Here is a 21,190-nt window from a genome sequence, read left to right as displayed (position 1 = left end):
CTCTAAAGCAGTTCTGCTGACTTGGTTCTCTCCCTCTAAAGCAGCTCTGCTGACCTGGTTTCTCTGGCTCTACAGCAGCTCTGCTGACCTGGTTTCCCTGGCTCTACAGCAGCTCTGCTGACCTGGTTTTCAGCCTCTAGAGCAGTTCTGCTGACCTGGGTCTCTGGCTCTAGAGCAGCTCTGCTGACCTGGTTCACGGCCTCTAGAGCAGCTCTGCTGACCTGGTTCGCTGGCTCTAAAGCAGCTCTGCTGACCTGGTTCTATGGCTCTAAAGCAGCTCTGCTGACTTGGTTCTCTGGCTCTAGAGCAGCTCTGCTGACCTGGTTCTCTGGCTCTAAAGCAGCTCTGCTGACCTGGTTCTCTGGCTCAAAAGCAGCTCTGCTGGCCTGGTTCTCTGGCTCTAATACAGCTCTGCTGACCTGGTTCTCTCCCTCTAAAGCAGCTCTGCTGGCCTGGTTTCTGTGGCTCTACAGAAGCTCTGCTGACCTGGTTCTCTGGCTCTAGAGCAGCTTTGCTGACCTAGTTCTTAGGCTCTAGAGCAGCTCTGCTGATCTGGTTCTCTGCCTCTACAACAGCTCTGCTGACCTGGTTCTCTGCCTCTAAAGAAGTTCTGCTGACCCAGTTCTATGGCTCTAAAGCAGTTCTGCTGACCTGGTTCTCTGTCTCTAGAGCAGTTCTGCTGACCTGGTCCCTTGGCTCTAAAGCAGCTCTGCTGACCTGGTTTTCTCCCTCTAAAGCAGCTATGCTGACTAGGTTCTTTCGCTCTAAAGCAGCTCTATTGACCTGGGTCTCTGGCTCTACAGCAGCTCTGCTGACCTGGTTCTCTGGCCCTAGACCAGCTCTGCTGACCCGGTTCTTAGGCTCTAGAGCAGCTCTGCTGACCTGGTTCTCTGGCTCTAAAGCAGCTCTGCTGACCTGGTTCTATGGCTCTAAAGCACCTCTGCTGACCTGGTTCTCTGGCTCTAGAGCAGCTTTGCCTACCTAGTTCTTATGCTCTAGAGCAGCGCTGCTGATCTGGTTCTCTGCCTCTACAACAGCTCTGCTGACCTGGTTCTCTGCCTCTAAAGCAGCTGTGCTGACCCGGTTCTATGGCTCTAAAGCAGTTCTGCTGACCTGGTTCTCTGTCTCTAGAGCAGCTCTGCTGACCTGGTCCCTTGGCTCTAAAGCAGCTCTGCTGACCTGGTTTTCTCCCTCAAAAGCAGCTCTGCTGACTAGGTTCTCTCGCTCTACAGCAGCTCTATTGACCTGGTTTCTCTGGCTCTACAGCAGCTCTGCTGACCTGGTTCTCTGGCCGTAGAGCAGCTCTTCTGACCCGGTTCTTAGGCTCTAGAGCAGCTCTGCTGACCTGGTTCTCTGGCTCTAAAGCAGCTCTGCTGACCTGGTTCTATGGCTCTAGAGCAGCTCTGCTGACCTGGTTCTCTGACTCTAAAGCAGCTCTGCTGACCTAGTTCTCTGGTTTTAGAGCAGCTCTGCTGACCTGGTTCTCTGGCTCTAAAGCAGCTCTGCTGACCTGGTTCTCTCCCTCTAAAGCAGCTCTGCTGACCTGTTTTCTCTGGCTCTAGAGCAGCTCTGCTGACCTGGTTCTCTGGCTCTAAATCAGCTCCGCTGACCTGGTTCTCTCCCTCCAAAGCAGATCTGCTGACCTGGTTCTCTGCCTCTAGAGCAGCTCTGCTGACCTGGTTCTCTGTCTTTAAAGCAGCTGACCTGGTTCTATGGCTCTCAAACAGCTCTGCTGACCTGGTTCTCTCCCTCTAAAGAGCTCTGCTTACCCGGTTCTCTAAAACAGTTCTGCTGACCTGGTTCTCTGCCTCTAAAGCAGCTCTGCTGACCTGGTGCTCTGGCTCTAGAGCAGCTCTGCTGACCTGGTTCTCTGGCTCTAAAGCAGTTCTGCTGACCTGGTTCTCTCCCTCTAAAGCAGCTCTGCTGACCTGGTTTCTCTGGCTCTACAGCAGCTCTGCTGACCTGGTTCTCGGCCTCTAGAGCAGCTCTGCTGACCTGGTTCTCTGGCTCTAGAGCATCCCTGCTGACCTGGTTCTCTGGCTCTAAAGCAGTTCTGCTGACCTGGTTCTCTCCCTCTAAAGCCGCTCTGCTGACCTGGTTTCTCTGGCTCCACAGCAGCCCTGCTGACCTGGTTCTCGGCCTCTAGAGCAGCTCTGCTGACCTGGTTCTCTGGCTCTAGAGCAGCTCTGCTGACCTGGTTCGCTGGCTCTAAAGCAGCTCTGCTGACCTGGTTCTATGGCTCTAAAGCAGCTCTGCTGACTTGGTTCTCTGGCTCTAGAGCAGCTCTTCTAACCTGGTTCTCTGGCTCTAAAGCAGCTCTGCTGACCTGGTTCTCTGGCTCAAAAGCAGCTCTGCTGGCCTGGTTCTCTGGCTCTAATACAGCTCTGCTGACCTGGTTCTCTCCCTCTAAAGCAGCTCTCCTGGCCTGGTTTCTGTGGCTCTACAGAAGCTCTGCTGACCTGGTTCTCTGGCTCTAGAGCAGCTTTGCTGACCTAGTTCTTAGGCTCTAGAGCAGCTCTGCTGATCTGGTTCTCTGCCTCTACAACAGCTCTGCTGACCTGGTTCTCTGCCTCTAAAGAAGTTCTGCTGAACCAGTTCTATGGCTCTAAAGCAGTTCTGCTGACCTGGTCCTCTGTCTCTAGAGCAGCTCTGCTGACCTGGTCCCTTGGCTCTAAAGCAGCTCTGCTGACCTGGTTTTCTCCCTCTAAAGCAGCTATGCTGACTAGGTTCTTTCGCTCTAAAGCAGCTCTATTGACCTGGGTCTCTGGCTCTACAGCAGCTCTGCTGACCTGGTTCTCTGGCCCTAGACCAGCTCTGCTGACCCGGTTCTTAGGCTCTAGAGCAGCTCTGCTGACCTGGTTCTCTGGCTCTAAAGCAGCTCTGCTGACCTGGTTCTATGGCTCTAAAGCACCTCTGCTGACCTGGTTCTCTGGCTCTAGAGCAGCTCTGCTGACCTGGTTCTCTGGCTCTAAAGCAGCTTTGCTGACCTGGTTCTCTCTCTCTAAATCAGCTCTACTGACCTGGTTCTCTGGTTCTAGAGCAGCTCTGCTGACCTGGTTCTCTGGCTCTAAAGCAGCTCTGCTGACCTGTTTATCTCCCTCTAAAGCAGCTCTGCTGACCTGGTGTCTCTGGCTCTAGAGCAGCTCTGCTGACCTGGTTCTCTGGCTCTAAAGCTGCTCCGCTGACCTGGTTCTCTCCCTCCAAAGCAGCTCTGCTGACCTGGTTCTCTGCCTCTAGAGCAGCTCTGCTGACCTGGTTCTCTGGCTCTAAAGCAGCTGACCTGGTTCTATAGCTCTAAAACAGCTCTGCTGACCTGGTTCTCTGGCTCTAAAGCAGCTCTGCTGACCTGGTTCTCTCCCTCTAAAGAGCTCTGCTTACCCGGTTCTCTAAAACAGTTCTGCTGACCTGGTTCTCTGCCTCTAAAGCAGCTCTGCTGATCTGGTTCTCTGGCTCTAGAGCAGCTCTGCTGACCTGGTTCTCTGGCTCTAAAGCAGTTCTGCTGACCTGGTTCTCTCCCTCTAAAGCAGCTCTGCTGACCTGATTTCTCTGGCTCTACAGCAGCTCTGCTGACCTGGTTCTCGGCCTCTAGAGCAACTCTGCTGACCTGGTTCTCTGGCTCTAGAGCAGCCCTGCTGACCTGGTTCTCTGGCTCTAAAGCAGTTCTGCTGACTTGGTTCTCTCCCTCTAAAGCAGCTCTGCTGACCTGGTTTCTCTGGCTCTACAGCAGCTCTGCTGACCTGGTTTCTCTGGCTCTACAGCAGCTCTGCTGACCTGGTTCTATAGCTCTAAAACAGCTCTGCTGACCTGGTTCTCTGGCTCTAAAGCAGCTCTGCTGACCTGGTTCTCTCCCTCTAAAGAGCTCTGCTGACCTGGTTCTCTGCCTCTAGAGCAGCTCTGCTGACCTGGTTCTCTGGCTCTAAAGCAGCTGACCTGGTTCTATAGCTCTAAAACAGCTCTGCTGACCTGGTTCTCTGGCTCTAAAGCAGCTCTGCTGACCTGGTTCTCTCCCTCTAAAGAGCTCTGCTTACCCGGTTCTCTAAAACAGTTCTGCTGACCTGGTTCTCTGCCTCTAAAGCAGCTCTGCTGATCTGGTTCTCTGGCTCTAGAGCATCTCTGCTGACCTGGTTCTCTAGCTCTAAAGCAGTTCTGCTGACCTGGTTCTCTCCCTCTAAAGCAGCTCTGCTGACCTGATTTCTCTGGCTCTACAGCAGCTCTGCTGACCTGGTTCTCGGCCTCTAGAGCAGCTCTGCTGACCTGGTTCTCTGGCTCTAGAGCAGCCCTGCTGACCTGGTTCTCTGGCTCTAAAGCAGTTCTGCTGACTTGGTTCTCTCCCTCTAAAGCAGCTCTGCTGACCTGGTTTCTCTGGCTCTACAGCAGCTCTGCTGACCTGGTTTCCCTGGCTCTACAGCAGCTCTGCTGACCTGGTTTTCAGCCTCTAGAGCAGTTCTGCTGACCTGGGTCTCTGGCTCTAGAGCAGCTCTGCTGACCTGGTTCACGGCCTCTAGAGCAGCTCTGCTGACCTGGTTCTCTGGCTCTAGAGCAGCTCTGCTGACCTGGTTCGCTGGCTCTAAAGCAGCTCTGCTGACCTGGTTCTATGGCTCTAAAGCAGCTCTGCTGACTTGGTTCTCTGGCTCTAGAGCAGCTCTGCTGACCTGGTTCTCTGGCTCTAAAGCAGCTCTGCTGACCTGGTTCTCTGGCTCAAAAGCAGCTCTGCTGGCCTGGTTCTCTGGCTCTAATACAGCTCTGCTGACCTGGTTCTCTCCCTCTAAAGCAGCTCTGCTGGCCTGGTTTCTGTGGCTCTACAGAAGCTCTGCTGACCTGGTTCTCTGGCTCTAGAGCAGCTTTGCTGACCTAGTTCTTAGGCTCTAGAGCAGCTCTGCTGATCTGGTTCTCTGCCTCTACAACAGCTCTGCTGACCTGGTTCTCTGCCTCTAAAGCAGTTCTGCTGACCTAGTTTTATGGCTCTAAAGCAGTTCTGCTGACCTGGTTCTCTGTCTCTAGAGCAGCTCTGCTGACCTGGTCCCTTGGCTCTAAAGCAGCTCTGCTGACCTGGTTTTCTCCCTCTAAAGCAGCTATGCTGACTAGGTTCTTTTGCTCTAAAGCAGCTCTATTGACCTGGGTCTCTAGCTCTACAGCAGCTCTGCTGACCTGGTTCTCTGGCCCTAGACCAGCTCTGCTGAGCCGGTTCTTAGGCTCTAGAGCAGCTCTGCTGACCTGGTTCTCTGGCTCTAAAGCAGCTCTGCTGACCTGGTTCTATGGCTCTAAAGCACCTCTGCTGACCTGGTTCTCTGGCTCTAGAGCAGCTCTGCTGACCTGGTTCTCTGGCTCTAAAGCAGCTTTGCTGACCTGGTTCTCTCCCTCTAAATCAGCTCTACTGACCTGGTTCTCTGGTTCTAGAGCAGCTCTGCTGACCTGGTTCTCTGGCTCTAAAGCAGCTCTGCTGACCTGTTTCTCTCCCTCTAAAGCAGCTCTGCTGACCTGGTGTCTCTGGCTCTAGAGCAGCTCTGCTGACCTGGTTCTCTGGCTCTAAAGCTGCTCCGCTGACCTGGTTCTCTCCCTCCAAAGCAGCTCTGCTGACCTGGTTCTCTGCCTCTAGAGCAGCTCTGCTGACCTGGTTCTCTGGCTCTAAAGCAGCTGACCTGGTTCTATGGCTCTAAAACAGCTCTGCTGACCTGGTTCTCTGGCTCTAAAGCAGCTCTGCTGACCTGGTTCTCTCCCTCTAAAGAGCTCTGCTTACCCGGTTCTCTAAAACAGCTCTGCTGACCTGGTTCTCTGCCTCTAAAGCAGCTCTGCTGATCTGGTTCTCTGGCTCTAGAGCAGCTCTGCTGACCTGGTTCTCTGGCTCTAAAGCAGTTCTGCTGACCTAGTTCTCTCCCTCTAAAGCAGCTCTGCTGACCTGATTTCTCTGGCTCTACAGCAGCTCTGCTGACCTGGTTCTCGGCCTCTAGAGAAGCTCTGCTGACCTGGTTCTCTGGGTCTAGATCAGCCCTGCTGACCTGGTTCTCTGGCTCTAAAGCAGTTCTGCTGACTTGGTTCTCTCCCTCTAAAGCAGCTCTGCTGACCTGGTTTCTCTGGCTCTACAGCAGCTCTGCTGACCTGGTTTCTCTGGCTCTACAGCAGCTCTGCTGACCTGGTTCTCAGCCTCTAGAGCAGTTCTGCTGACCTGGGTCTCTGGCTCTAGAGCAGCTCTGCTGACCTTGGTCTCTGGTTCTAGAGCAGCTCTGCTGACCTGCTTCTTAGGCTGTAGAGCAGCTCTGCTGACCTGGTTCTCTGGCTCTACAACGGCTCTGCTGACCTGGTTTCTCTGGCTCTACAGCAGCTCTGCTGACCCGGTTCTATGGCTCTAAAGCAGTTCTGCTGACCTGGTTGTCTAGCTCTAGAGCAGTTCTGCTGACCTGATCCCTTGGCTCTAAAGCAGCTCTGCTGACCTGGTTCTCTCCCTCTAAAGTAGCTCTGCTGACCTGGTTCTCTCCCTCTAAAGCAGCTCTACTGACCTGGTTTCTCTGGCTCTACAGCAGCTCTGCTGACCTGGTTCTCTGGCTCTAGAGCAGCTCTGCTGACCCGGTTCTTAGGCTCTAGAGCAGCTCTGCTGACATGGTTCTCTGGCTCTAAAGCAGCTCTGCTGACCTGGTTCTATGGCTCTAAAGCAGCTCTGCTGACCTGGTTCTCTGGCTCTAGAGCAGCCCTGCTGACCTGGTTCACTGGCTCTAAAGCAGCTCTGCTGACCTGGTTCTATGGCTCTAAAGCAGCTCTGCTGACTTGGTTCTCTGGCTCTAGAGCAGCTCTGCTGACCTGGTTCTCTGGCTCTAAAGCAGCTCTGCTGACCTGGTTCTCTGGCTCAAAAGCAGCTCTGCTGGCCTGGTTCTCTGGCTCTAATACTGCTCTGCTGACCTGGTTCTCTCCCTCTAAAGCAGCTCTGCTGACCTGGTATCTCTGCCTCTACAACAGCTCTGCTGACCTGGTTCTCTGCCTCTAATGCAGCTCTGCTGACCCGGTTCTATGGCTCTAAAGCAGTTCTGCTGACCTGGTTCTCTGTCTCTAGAGCAGCTCTGTTGACCTGGTCCCTTGGCTCTAAAGCAGCTCTGCTGACCTGGTTTTCTCCCTCTAAAGCAGCTCTGCTGACTAGGTTCTCTCGCTCTAAAGCAGCTCTATTGACCTGGTTTCTCTGGCTCTACAGCAGCTCTGCTGACCTGGTTCTCTGGCCCTAGAGCAGCTCTTCTGACCCGGTTCTTAGGCTCTAGAGCAGCTCTGCTGACCTGGTTCTCTGGCTCTAAAGCAGCTCTGCTGACCTGGTTCTATGGCTCTAAAGCACCTCTGCTGACCTGGTTCTCTGGCTCTAGAGCAGCTCTGCTGACCTGGTTCTCTGGCTCTAAAGCAGCTCTGCTGACTAGGTTCTCTCGCTCTAAAGCAGCTCTATTGACCTGGTTTCTATGGCTCTACAGCAGCTCTGCTGACCTGGTTTTCTGGCCCTAGAGCAGCTCTACTGACCCGGTTCTTAGGCTCTAGAGCAGCTCTGCTGACGTGGATCTCTGGCTCTAAAGCAGCTCTGCTGACCTGGTTCTCTCCCTCTAAATCAGCTCTACTGACCTGGTTCTCTGGTTCTAGAGCAGCTCTGCTTGATGAATACAGGCCCCAGCTAGGCCCGCAAGGCACAAGGGTTCGCTCTCCTGTAACGGAATCTATAAGGAAGTTGGCACGGAAACTGCAAAGTACAAAAACAGCATTTATTAACCCTTAAGGGTGGCCCTACAATCCACACAACACCCTTCAGTATTGCATGGAGTAGCACACAGAACTTGCGTACACAGTCCCCTTTTATACACAACAGAGGGGCTCATAAGTGGGTGGATACAACATGAGGCCGAAGAACATTACCATTTATGGTCATTCTCGATACTGAATCAATACATGGGCGGAGCCAACACACTCCTTGAGCCCGCGAAACACATGGTCAAGCAAGGCTAATTATAACAGATGTGGTCAAGTCTGGACATGCGTCAGATGGACAAGAGAGAGCTATTTATAAACTGTTACTAGGCAGATTACAAGAGCAACTAACACAAAGGTCGGACTCTCCTCGTGGCGAACACGTGGCACATGATAATACAAAATGGATTCCGAACTTCGGTCAACATAACGGAGAAAACATGATCTAAAGGGAAAGCATTAATGTCTTTAGTAAATGCTTAATCACATTGCTGTTTTAATTTACAACAGACGACCCTTTCAGCATTTACTGAAGACATCCGGTTTCCAAAAATCATCATATATGTCAATTATCATCATTCTTTTAACCTCTTTAGCTAGACGCTTCTGATGAGCAACATCGGCAATAGCTTTCTTATCCGGGATGCAGAATGAAATGCATACGGAACAGAACAATGGTCCACATTGAACACACATACAGAAAGAGAACAGAATTGCTATAATAATACAGAGACCAGTTAAGACCTTCCATCCCCAGGCAGTAACCAATGCCCAAAACCATCCAGAAAAGGACCAAGTGCCGTTTTCTGTGTGGATTTCAGCTGCTATTTTATGCAGCTTGTTAATGGCGTTATAAACGGATGGCGTATGATCAGGGATGAACACACAGCAACTACTTCCAATAATTTTACAGGCTCCACCTCGATCAGCTAGCATTACATCTAATACCATACGATTCTGCAATGCAACAATCCTAGTTATTTGTAACTCTTCCGTAAGATTCCCAAGAGCAGCAGCAGTCTGATTTGTCACAGCTTCTACCACTCTTGTTAATCTTCGGATCTTCCTACTATTCAAAGCGGCTCCAACAAAGAAAAACAGTCCTAAGTTAAAATCAATATACTGCTGCAAGCTGGTATCAGTCTGATCCACATCATCAATCGATAAAGTACGTTTATTCCTATTTACAGTCACATTATTCAACAATTTCAAATCCTTATGGTAAGATGCTGGTGCTAGGAATACAGAAGGTAATAGGAAAGATACATAACATACCCCAGACCACCCAGCCGGCAAACGGTAATAACCTTTATTTCCGCACACAAAATAGGTATTATGGGACGCTAGGAAGGTACTGTTATTCAATCCATCAATGTTCAAGACAGTTAGGCAATCACTGACACCAACAGGGATAAAACCCACACTCTGGACACACAGGTCCTCTTGAGCCTGTGCCACTTGGATCACGAATTTGTCCTTCCCCACAGTGTCTCTGGTGTTCGTGAAGATATAGGGAATGGATTCATTGTCTGGTCGGTACTCTTCCCATTCCCAAATTGTCCCATTCGCTTGCGGATATCCATTTTTATCCTGATGACATTCTTTATTAAGTCTGAAAAGCAATCGCCCCACCGTCGGTTTCCGAGTGGCAAACAGTAAGGTGTACCATGCTCTACAAGAGCCATTATGAGAGAAAGGAAGTGGTATGAATGGCGTACCTCCTTTCTTCTGATGGGCCGGCATCATCCCACATATCCAACAGTTCGTAGCGTTCGTAGCAACGTGGGTATGATGCAGCATCTGAATGAAAGTGTTATTCAAATAAGACTGTCGATGCTTCAACTCTTGATACGGCAATGTATAAAAGTAGTGCTCCGCAGGCACCGGAGTCGTCAACACAAGTGTTTTCCGAGCAGGAGTTACCTCCTCTACAAACCATGTTGTTATTCCAACAATAGCTACTGTTAGCATGAACCCCAACGCACAAAGGATTTTCTTCTTCTCCATGTCAAAGGAAACAATACCCTGATATCTTCCTGAAACTAAAAGGTCTGTCAGAACTCTTCCCCTTGGGCAGCGGTTGATTTCTTCACCAGCGGGCCAAGACGGGTGTCACTACACTAATGCAGGGCTGATCCCCCCCCCTTGCCTCATCGGCTCTCCGTTTCACTAACCCAAGCGCCGTTCTGACAGTATGTCCCGGTACTGGAAACCTCACTTCCTCGGTCGAAGATGATATCGCCTTCCTCCAGAAGTCGCGTGGTCCGGAAAGAGCTCCTCAGTGTCACCCGGCTCCGCAGCACGGCCTGTCTCTGCTGCCAGGATTTCTCGTTGATCGGTCAGCACGGCAGACTCCACCAATCCGGGCGGTACCTTTCGACAGTGCAAGGAATGGATCCAATTCTTCCTGTTCGAGACTCGCACAGCCGTCCTCGTTGCAAGGAGGACTTGCTCAGGGCCCACCCATCTCGGCTCCAAACTGTTCGTTCTGTCGAAGACTTTCACCATGACATGGTCACCAGGCCGGAGACCATGTCCTTCACCGGTAGACCGATCAGGGAGCGCCTCTCGGACCTGTTGATGAATAGAAACCAAATTATCCGTTAACTGTGCCAGATAATCGCTCATCATTACACAAGGTACATCATACACAGCCTTAGGCCTTGGTGGACCCCAAATGTTCATTGGGCGTCCAAATACTATTTCATACGGCGTAAGGCCGGTTCGAGAGTGTGGCACTGATCTAATTGACAATAACGCCAGTGGCAGGGCGTCTGGCCAAGTCAAAGACGTTGAAGCTTGGATTTTGGCTATCTTAAGCTTCAGTGTACCGTTATACTTCTCGACTAGTCCTGCAGACTGAGGGTGGAACACGGCGTGGAACTTCTGAGTGATGCCCAGGCCCTTCAAGACGTACTTTATAACATCCGCTACAAAGTGAGGCCCATTATCACTCCACAGAAGTCTACAGACGCCGTATCGAGGGAAAAACTCTTTTAGCAGTAGCTTCGCCGTGGTCATTGCAGTATTGTCTTTCGTAGGGTACGCCTCAACCGATTTACTGAAGGCGCAAACCACTACTAGAACATACTTCAAATTGTTACAGCGCTCAAGCTGGATATAGTCCATCTGCAGAACCTCAAAGGGTGCAGTGGGCGTCGCAAATCCTCCTGCTGGAGTTCGAGTACCCTTTCCTGGGTTATACTTCAGACAGATCATACAGGTCTGCACCACCCTCTTTGCCGTGCTAGCAATCTCTGGATGCTCCCAGACTTGGGTAAGCAATTTCACAATTGCGGAAGCTCCAACATGTGCTAGCCCATGTGCCATCTGGACCATAGGTTGTACGAAAGCCGTGGGTAATTTCCATCTATCCATCTGCTTATTTCTCCAACAACCCTCATCATCCAACTCTCCCTCGCTAGCCCATTGCTCCCGCTCTTTATCGGAAGCGGTCCGTTGCATTTCGCGCACTTCCTCCTTCGCATCACGCCATCTTTCCACCTGTGACTTTACTACATACATGGCAGTAGCACCGGGCTGCATCGCAGTCTCCCGCGCTACTCGGTCTGCTAGCGCATTCCCTTCTCCAACTTTATCAACTACTTTCCTATGGGCGCTACACTTAACAATGGCAATTTTCTTTGGGTATGTCAATGCGGTTAAAAGATTGTGAACTAACTCTCCATGCATTATCTGCACCCCATGTGACGTTAGGAACCCTCTCTCCTTCCAGAGTAGGCCGAAGTCGTGCGCTACTCCGAAGGCATAGCGGCTATCTGTGTAAACATTCACACACAATCCTGTACTGAGCTCACATGCTCGTGTTAATGCTATCAGTTCCGCTGCTTGAGCTGACTTCTGTGGTATGCGTGCTGTCTCCACTATCGTTTGCAACGTGGTAATTGCATACGCTGCTGAAGTCGTACCATCTGGTAGCTTCAGACAGGATCCATCCACCCACAGTTCTCCATCTACATCTGGAAAGGGCGTATCCTGGAGATCAATACGACCCTTTGTTTGTTCCTCAGTCACAAGAATACAATCATGCGCTTTCCGCGCCTCAGGCTGAGTTTCGGGGTATGGCAACAATGTTGCCGGGTTTAGTGTTACGCACCTTTTCAACGTAATATGAGGAGCCAAAAGCGTCAACTCATATCCCGTCAAACGGGCACTGGTCAAATGCTGCGTCTTTGTTTGATTAAGCAGGGCATCAACAGCATGGGGGACTAATACCAACAGCTTATGAGATAACACAATTCCCTCGCTTTGGCGTATTGACACAGCTGTCGCCGCAACCGAGCGAAAACACCCTGGTAATGCTCGGGCGACAGGATCAAGTACAGCCGAAAAATATGCACAAGGGCGCTGCTTGTCGCCGTGCATCTGCACTAAAACTGACAATGCACATCCATCTTTCTCATGCACATACAACGAAAAGGGTTTTGCATAATCAGGGGTCCCTAACACTGGTGCTGAACAAAGGGCCTGTCGCAGTTGCTGAAAAGCAGCATCACACTCATCTGACCAAGGGATTGGGATAGGCGTATCCTTTGTCAAAAGGGCTAACAATGGCTTAGCTATGTGTGAAAACCCCAATATCCACTGTCTACAAAAAGAAACGAGGCCCAAAAATGCACGGACATCCTTCTGTGTGGATGGTCTCGGTGTATCCAAAATTACTTGGATACGATCCGGTGTGAGTGCACGTCCCTCCTTAGACAAAAGGTGACCCAAATAAGTCACCTTTGGTCTACAGAATTGCAATTTCTTCCGAGATACCTTATGATTGTGGGATGCTAAAAAGGAAAGTAAGGATAGCGTGCTTTTCTCACACAATTCCAGGGTGTCAGCCGCCAACAAGATGTCATCGACATATTGAATGAGGGCGACCCCCTCGAGTAAAACAAAGGAATCCAACTGTCGTTTCAAAGCCTGACTGTAAATACTAGGGCTTTCTGTGTAGCCCTGGGGAATTCTACAAAAACGATAAGATCTATTGTTTAATGTGAACCCAAAAAGAAATCGGCTATCGGGGTGAATGGGAATAGAAAAGAAGGCATTTTTCAAATCAATCACTGAGAACATGGTCGCCGTAGGCGGGACCAAGGTAAGCAACGTCGTGATATCGGAAACCACCGGGTACTGAGGTATCACGATCTTGTTTACCTCCCTCAAATCAATTATGAACCGATAGACCTTTGCATCCGTGTCCTTTTTCAGAATAGGGAGAATCGGACTGTTACAGATATTATAGGGAACTTCTTCCACTACTCCCACTGCGATCAAATCTTGCACAATCTGTATGAGAGCCTCCTCGCCCTCCTGGGAAATACGATACTGCGGGAGGCGCGGTAACACCGCCCCCTCCTGGACACTAATGTGGACCGGAGGAATCACCATTTGTCCCACATCTGTGTCCGAAGTCGCCCATAAAGCCCGAGGGAGGGTGGCCAACAACGCATCCTCTGATATCGTACACATCCGCCCTGACCGGGGGTAGTTGTCATTTAAGATCACCCTCACACCCTCAGGGGAGCAGCGGATCGTAGCCCTAAAATGCTTTAACATATCAAGGCCCATAATGTTATCCGGTGTATACGGAGCAAGCAGAAACGGACAGGGCGCAGAAAAAGAATCAACCTTAAATGTAAGGGGCTGTGAAAGAGGGCTTCGGGAGAGTGTACCGTCAAACCCTACCGATGTAACCACTGAGCCGGATGGGGGAGCCCCCGGAACCAAGTACCTAGACAATGCACTACGTGTCGCTCCTGTATCTACTAGGAACTGATCAGTAGAACCTAAAACCTCAGCCGATACATAAGGACCCGTCTGATCGACCGGCACCTCAACTGATTCAGACCCCCATCCAACGCATTCCTATGCATGCTGAGAATCATGATATCCTGATCGATCAATCTCCGATACGTGATACTGATGCTGGCGATCGAAAACATTTGAGCTATCTCGGTGCTGCCCAGCGGTATCGAAACGAACATGATCGTTAGAATTCCCTCTAAAGTTCGAGGAACCCCCTCTACCTCTCGAGCCACCCGGAGTATGCCCCTGACGCGAAGCACGCAACACTGGGCAATCCCTGGCCCAATGGCCCAATTGCTTACAATACGCACACTGGTTCCTATTCAAATCAGATCGGCCCGAAGGGGGACCATAAGATCCTCCCCTTCCTCTATTATTACCCCGTCGGGGCGGGCCATATACTTGTGCCAACATTACCTTAGTCTTAAGATCTTTCGATTTCTTTTCCTCCTGGCCCTTCGCCTCGTGCTCCTGACGCTCATAATACTGAGCGATAGTCAGAAGAGCCGTCGGCGTCGCGGAGGACCAGGAACTCTCGCTCGCTTTTAAACGGGCCGCAACTGCCGGTAGCAGATTAGCCACATATTTGTCCGCGAAAAGGTGGCGGCCCGTGTCGTCAGTAAGCGACTGGCCACTAAAATCATGAAACGTTTCCTCAAAGCGCGTGAAGAAATCTGCAACTGACTCGTCAACTTTCTGTTTACATGCAGCTAACATATTCCAGTCAATCTTTTTAGGGGGAATAATTGTTTTCAACTTAGCCACAATAGCAGCAGGGAGATCTAAAATATTCTGGGGTGGTTTCTGTGCGGGCTTCCTCTCCCTGTCTTCATCCTCAAGCTCAGACCACCGGGCCTTGAAGGCAACCGCATCATCTACCTTTCGGACAGACCGCCACGTGTCCGGTGGTAGAATAAGACCAAAGAACAGGTCTATATCCGCTAAGGTCATAATGCAAGAATTCAAGGCCCCCTCGACTTCTTCATAGAAGGCCGCTGGATTCTTGCGGGGGTCAGGCAATGCATTCTTTAACGCCATAACATCGGCCCTATGCCATGGAGTATAAACCCAATTATACACAAAATATCCCCTAGCATCGGCGGAGTTAATGTCCGAGCTAGTCCCCGCTCCTTTAGGAGGAACATACAAAGGCGCCGCCTCTCGCATTGGTTTAGCATGCACTACGTCATCCTTATCTGACTGGGAGGTGGATGAGTGGCCCCCTGCTGCAAACGAATCCAACTGCTTCTCCTCCTCCGTTTGTTGGCGTGCTTTCTCTCTAAGGGCCAGCACCTCGTCCCGCACAGCGAACAACCGCCGAGCCGCCTCAGGAGCCTTAGGGGGAGAAAAAACACCATTACGTAATGCTCCGGCATCCGAAGACACTTCGTCAGGCTCAAGGACACTAGAATATTTTCGGAAAGCAGCAATTACTTCATCCGCGAAATGAGACAGAAAATACACCCTCTCTCTATCTTGCCACGACCCCCAAGTATGGAACAACTCCTCCTTAGACATCTTGCCCTTAAGTGCACGGAGGGAAAGTTTCCGAAGCTCAGCCATATGCTCGACCGATAACATGGACCGTGTGTCTACCTTACCCGAAGCCGGGCCAGAATCTTGCGGCCGCGGAGCAGATGCGCCAACATAAGGGGGCGGAGAGCGATCTAACAAATAAAAATCATCATCAGGATTATTAAGGACAGGATAAAGTGGCTGGCGAACAACATATTGGCCCGAAACTTGTAGCCTACGCTCTTTCTCTTGTCTGTCCGCCTGCTCTTTGTCCTCCCGACGCTTCGCTTCCTGTGCTCGCACATGATCATTCTTCCGTTGGTCTTTATCATACAGCGCTTTCTCACGCTTCTCTCGCTCACGCACTTCCTTCACCCATAATCGCACACACTCAAACATATCCTGACGAGCACGTCGCTTACACATACACTGTTCCACATACTCAATCTTACGTATATCAAACGATCCATACAAAGGCCATCGCAACTCAGGATCCTTCTTCGTGTATTTCCTCCATACTGTGCTGTACATTATGGAAGAAAGACCATGCTTCACATACATATCCCTATTAGGCGTCCCCTCTGGGGGAGCTGGAGCAGATTCCTCGAGGTTCAACCGGTTTCCAAAACAGCAGCACCACTTACGGAGTGCGCTGAAAGCAGGCATGCTCAGAAATAATGCAAAATATGCAATATTATAAAAAATGGCGCTTAATCGTCGCGCCGTTCAAAGTTACACAACTCTGGAGAAATCTCTCCACATTACCTGCCTATATGTGTTGCAACGCATATATTTTCACAATATACAAAATATGACTAGTCATCATCAATCAAACTCAAATAGCCAACCCAGGCTTCAAAAACTCGGAGCAAGTACCGTACAACGGTTCTTACCAATCAAGAGTCCAGATTCCAACTGCCAAGCTCCACAATCGCCCAAACGGCTCTCACGGCAGGACCGACAGAAGAGGTCTCAGTCGATGACCGGCGCCACCCGGACGGTCAGCTCGGAAGGGAAGGAAGAAAAACCTCGGGATGCCAGGGCTAAGACGCCGCTGGCAGTGATCACGTCCCCGGCCAAACTCCTCACCTTCGTCGCGACCAGTCCTTCGAGCATCCGAGTCGCCGATGAGCCCCACGTGACGGGCGCCAATTGATGAATACAGGCCCCAGCTAGGCCCGCAAGGCACAAGGGTTCGCTCTCCTGTAACGGAATCTATAAGGAAGTTGGCACGGAAACTGCAAAGTACAAAAACAGCATTTATTAACCCTTAAGGGTGGCCCTACAATCCACACAACACCCTTCAGTATTGCATGGAGTAGCACACAGAACTTGCGTACACAGTCCCCTTTTATACACAACAGAGGGGCTCATAAGTGGGTGGATACAACATGAGGCCGAAGAACATTACCATTTATGGTCATTCTCGATACTGAATCAATACATGGGCGGAGCCAACACACTCCTTGAGCCCGCGAAACACATGGTCAAGCAAGGCTAATTATAACAGATGTGGTCAAGTCTGGACATGCGTCAGATGGACAAGAGAGAGCTATTTATAAACTGTTACTAGGCAGATTACAAGAGCAACTAACACAAAGGTCGGACTCTCCTCGTGGCGAACACGTGGCACATGATAATACAAAATGGATTCCGAACTTCGGTCAACATAACGGAGAAAACATGATCTAAAGGGAAAGCATTAATGTCTTTAGTAAATGCTTAATCACATTGCTGTTTTAATTTACAACATGCTGACCTGGTTCTCTGGCTCTAAAGCAGCTCTGCTGACCTGGTTCTCTCCCTCTAAAGCAGCTCTGCTGAGCTGGTTTCTCTGGCTCTAGAGCAGCTCTGCTGACCTGGTTCTCTGGCTCTAAAGCAGCTCCGCTGACCTGGTTCTCTCCCTCCAAGCAGCTCTGCTGACCTGGTTCTCTGCCTCTAGAGCAGCTCTGCTGACCTGGTTCTCTGGCTTTAAAGGAGCTGACCTGGTTCTATGGCTCTAAAACAGCTCTGCTGACCTGGTTCTCTGGCTCTTAAGCAGCTCTGCTGACCTGGTTCTCTCCCTCTAAAGAGCTCTGCTTACCCGGTTCTCTAAAACAGTTCTGCTGACCTGGTTCTCTGCCTCTAAAGCAGCTCTGCTGACCTGGTTCTCTGGCTCTAGAGCAGCTCTGCTGACCTGGTTCTCTGGCTCTAAAGCAGTTCTGCTGACCTGGTTCTCTCCCTCTAAAGCAGCTCTGCTGACCTGGTTTCTCTGGCTCTACAGTAGCTCTGCTGACCTGGTTCTCGGCCTCTAAAGCAGCTCTGCTGACCTGGTTCTCTGGCTCTAGAGCAGCCCTGCTGACCTGGTTTTCTGGCTCTAAAGCAGTTCTGCTGACCTGGTTCTCTCCCTCTAAAGCAGCTCTGCTGACCTGGTTTCTCTGGCTCTACAGCAGCTCTGCTGACCTGGTTCTCGGCCTCTAGAGCAGTTCTGCTGACCTGGGTCTCTGGCTCTAGAGCAGCTCTGCTGACCTGGGTCTCTGGTTCTAGAGCAGCTCTGCTGACCTGGGTCTCTGGTTCTAGAGCAGCTCTGCTGACCTACTTCTTAGGCTCTAGAGCAGCTCTGCTGACCTGGTTCTCTGGCTCTACAACGGCTCTGCTGACCTGGTTTCTCTGGCTCTACAGCAGCTCTGCTGACCAAGTTCTCTGCACTCACGATGCACGCACCCGACTTCGCAAAAATATATTCAAAAATAATATAAGTTTATTCTATGTACAAATATATTATCTTACGAATATCTTACAAAATATCTCTTGCCCTAATATGTATATTAAAGACACATAGATATCATTTTGGAACATACATTTATTTTGCGGGAGTCGCGCACCCAGCGCGCCCCAGCACGTATATGACATCACGCGGGACCCGCAACCACGCAAGCATCTCGTATCATAATGCGCATGTGTTGCAAATGCGCTGGAGGAGGAATCGCAGACTGGTCGCATTCAAATCGCGCACATCACGTAATATTAAATGTATAGGATGTAACTGAAAAACACGCAGCCGTCGCACACCGTACGCGGATCCTTCATGACTTTTCTAAAATGGCGGCTAGAATGCACGCACCCACCGTGATGTGTACGCTTTGAGTGCACGACGCAGAAAAAAATTTTTACTTATTTTTTTTAAAGAAAATAATATAAATATATTAAAATAAAAAATGAAAACAAGAATATTAATCAATATTTGTTTGAATTTTTTTTTGCAATTTTCAGAAAAATATATAATGTTATTCAATGAATAAAATATTTATAAATAAACAGTTAAAAAACTGTAGAAAATCAGTACCAAAAAATAGGTATAACTACTATCACACTTAAAAATTAGCATTTAAAAAACCTTTGAAATTCACTGAAAAAAACCATAGGTTTCAGAGACGTTATAGTTAGAAATTAGCATTTAAAAAACCTTAGAAATTCACAGAAAAAAACAATAGGTTTCAGGGGTGTTATAGTTAGCTGGCCATTTCACTCTTTAAAAACCATAGAAATTCCCCCATTATAGTTAGTTCTGCTAACTATAACTCGCTCGCCCGCTATGCACTGCTGATGATGTCACATATTGCATCATTCATGACATGGTCAGTGACATCACTGATGACATCACTGATGACATCTCAAATGACATCACTGATTACATCATCCATGTGACAATCTTATACACCTCATCATACACTAGTATAACCTTTCATCACTCACTGTAAAATACAGAGTACCATATTTGAAACAATTGACACACCAATACCAGTTACTACATACCCACTCACTGATTCCTAAGTCTACACACACAACTACCCATTCAACAACAGAATCATTTATACATGCAGTCACTAATTAATAGAACACTATCAAATGCACTTATACACATATATAGACATTGACACATCAGCAGTCATCATAGTCGGTTATGCAGTCATCCTACTCACTCATGAAAATAATTAATCGCACTTACATTTACTCACTTACACAATTATCAAACAACACCTCATTTATTCAAACACATAGTAACTCATAGTTAATATGTTAAAAAATCACCATTACAATTATACACTCATTCATATAGTTACTCTCACAATCACTGACTCTTACACATACTTATTTATGTACACCAACTCTCACATACAATGCCTTTTATTTTTTTACTTTGTTGAAGATGTACAACTAAAACATATATTCGCTCACCACAAATAAAAACACTCAGTCACCCAAACAACTGTTTCCACAAGCACTCTTAAACCTATACACCTAGTCAATCAACCATTCACACATCTATGCATAGAGTTACACACACCACATCCAACCACACACAAACTCAGTGTCCCATACAAATACTCACCCAACTAATCAATAACTAATATCAACACTCATGTAGTTAGTGACCAACTGATGCAGCATGTTATACAACAACAGAGACAGTGCTGCACACATTCACATAATTTAGTTACTAATCCATGTATTAAGTGAGACAATTTTAATTACTCACTTAAACAGACAGTCAGACAGCTACTAAATCCTCCATCCAGACAGTTATATATCCACTCAATCTTCAATACAGATTGGTATATATATAATACATATTTAAATTTCAAACTAAACCACATTCACTGGATGATGTCATCAGTGATGTCATATATATATATAGGAACTACGTCAAATAAAAGACAATGGGGCATATGCATCAACATTAGCATTTGCGATTCCTTATTAGCGAAAAATAAGGAATCGCTAATAAGGAATAGCAAAAGGCTATGCATGTAGGAATCGCTATTCAAATAGCGATTCCTTAACATTCCTTATTACCGAATCGGTAATACCGAATCGGTAATAAGGAATACCTACCCATTCATTCCTATGGGCTTGGAGGCCCATAGGAATGAATGTAAAGCCATTCTGTATTAGCGATTCGGTATTACCGAATCGCTAATAGCTGGAGCACTTTCAAGGGTGCCAGGGTGTCAAAAGGACACCCTGTTGCACCCCTGAAAATGATATGTGCACATATGTTGCACACACACATGCTCTAAGGGCATGTGTGTGCGCAACATGACACTTTGAAAAATGCACAAAAGTGCATTTTTCAAAGTTTTTGCAAATTACCATGCAGTTCATCTTCATGGTAATTTGCTCCCCTTATTAGCGAAATCGCTAATTTTTTAACTTTGATGCATTGCATTTAAGGAATCTCACTTTGGGATTCCTTAAATGCAAGAGCTATTTAAGGAATCGGTATTTAAGGAATCCCTATTTAAAGAATCGCTATTTAAGGATTCCTTAAATACCGATTTCTGCTTTTGGGTTGATGCATTGGGATTGGGTATTTTTTACTTAATACCGGGAGCTAATAAGGAATCGGTATTTTACCGACTGGATTTTGGCTTGATGCATAAGGGTGATTATATTTGCTGAACTTTTGCAGTGGAAACGAGTGGGCTTATTAACTAAAAATGAATATAATTTTTTGAAAAATGACCACCCTATGACTCCCTATTTATACTTCATCCCTAAAGTACATAAAAACTTAACACCAGTTCCAGGCAGACCTATTATATCTGCACAAAAAAGTTTACTGGAAGCTATGTCCAAATATATAGACTATTTTTTACATGAATTTGTGGAAAGTTTGCCTTCATATATAAGGGACACTGGACATTTTTTAACTAAATTAAAAAATGTAAAATGGGAAAATGATTGTCATCTAATAGTAATGGACATCTGTTCATTATGCACGAGTATTAACCATAGTGATGGTATAAATGCAGTTCGTTATTATTTGGACAAAAGGAGTATAAATATGTATGAGCATAACAAAATGATTATAAAAATGATTGCCACTTGTTTAACCAACAATTACTTTCTTTTTAATAAGGAAGTATTTCAACAGCTGCGCGGCGTGGCCATGGGAGCATGCTTCTCCCCCAGTTACGCATGTTTACATGTGGGTTGGTGTGAGGAGCATGTTTTGATGGCCACCCATAAAATTATGTTTGAACAGCATGTGCTCCATTGGTGGAGATTTATCGATGATGTTTTTTTAACTTGGAAAGGAACCAGAGAGTCAGCTAACATCTTTATAGATGAAATTAATAAAAACACATTGAATCTTAGGTTTACC

The sequence above is a fragment of the Triturus cristatus genome, chromosome 4_1, assembly GCF_964204655.1.
Source record: "Triturus cristatus chromosome 4_1, aTriCri1.1, whole genome shotgun sequence".
Classification (NCBI taxonomy): Eukaryota; Metazoa; Chordata; class Amphibia; order Caudata; family Salamandridae; genus Triturus; species Triturus cristatus.
Note: the sequence above shows the minus strand (reverse complement) of the source record.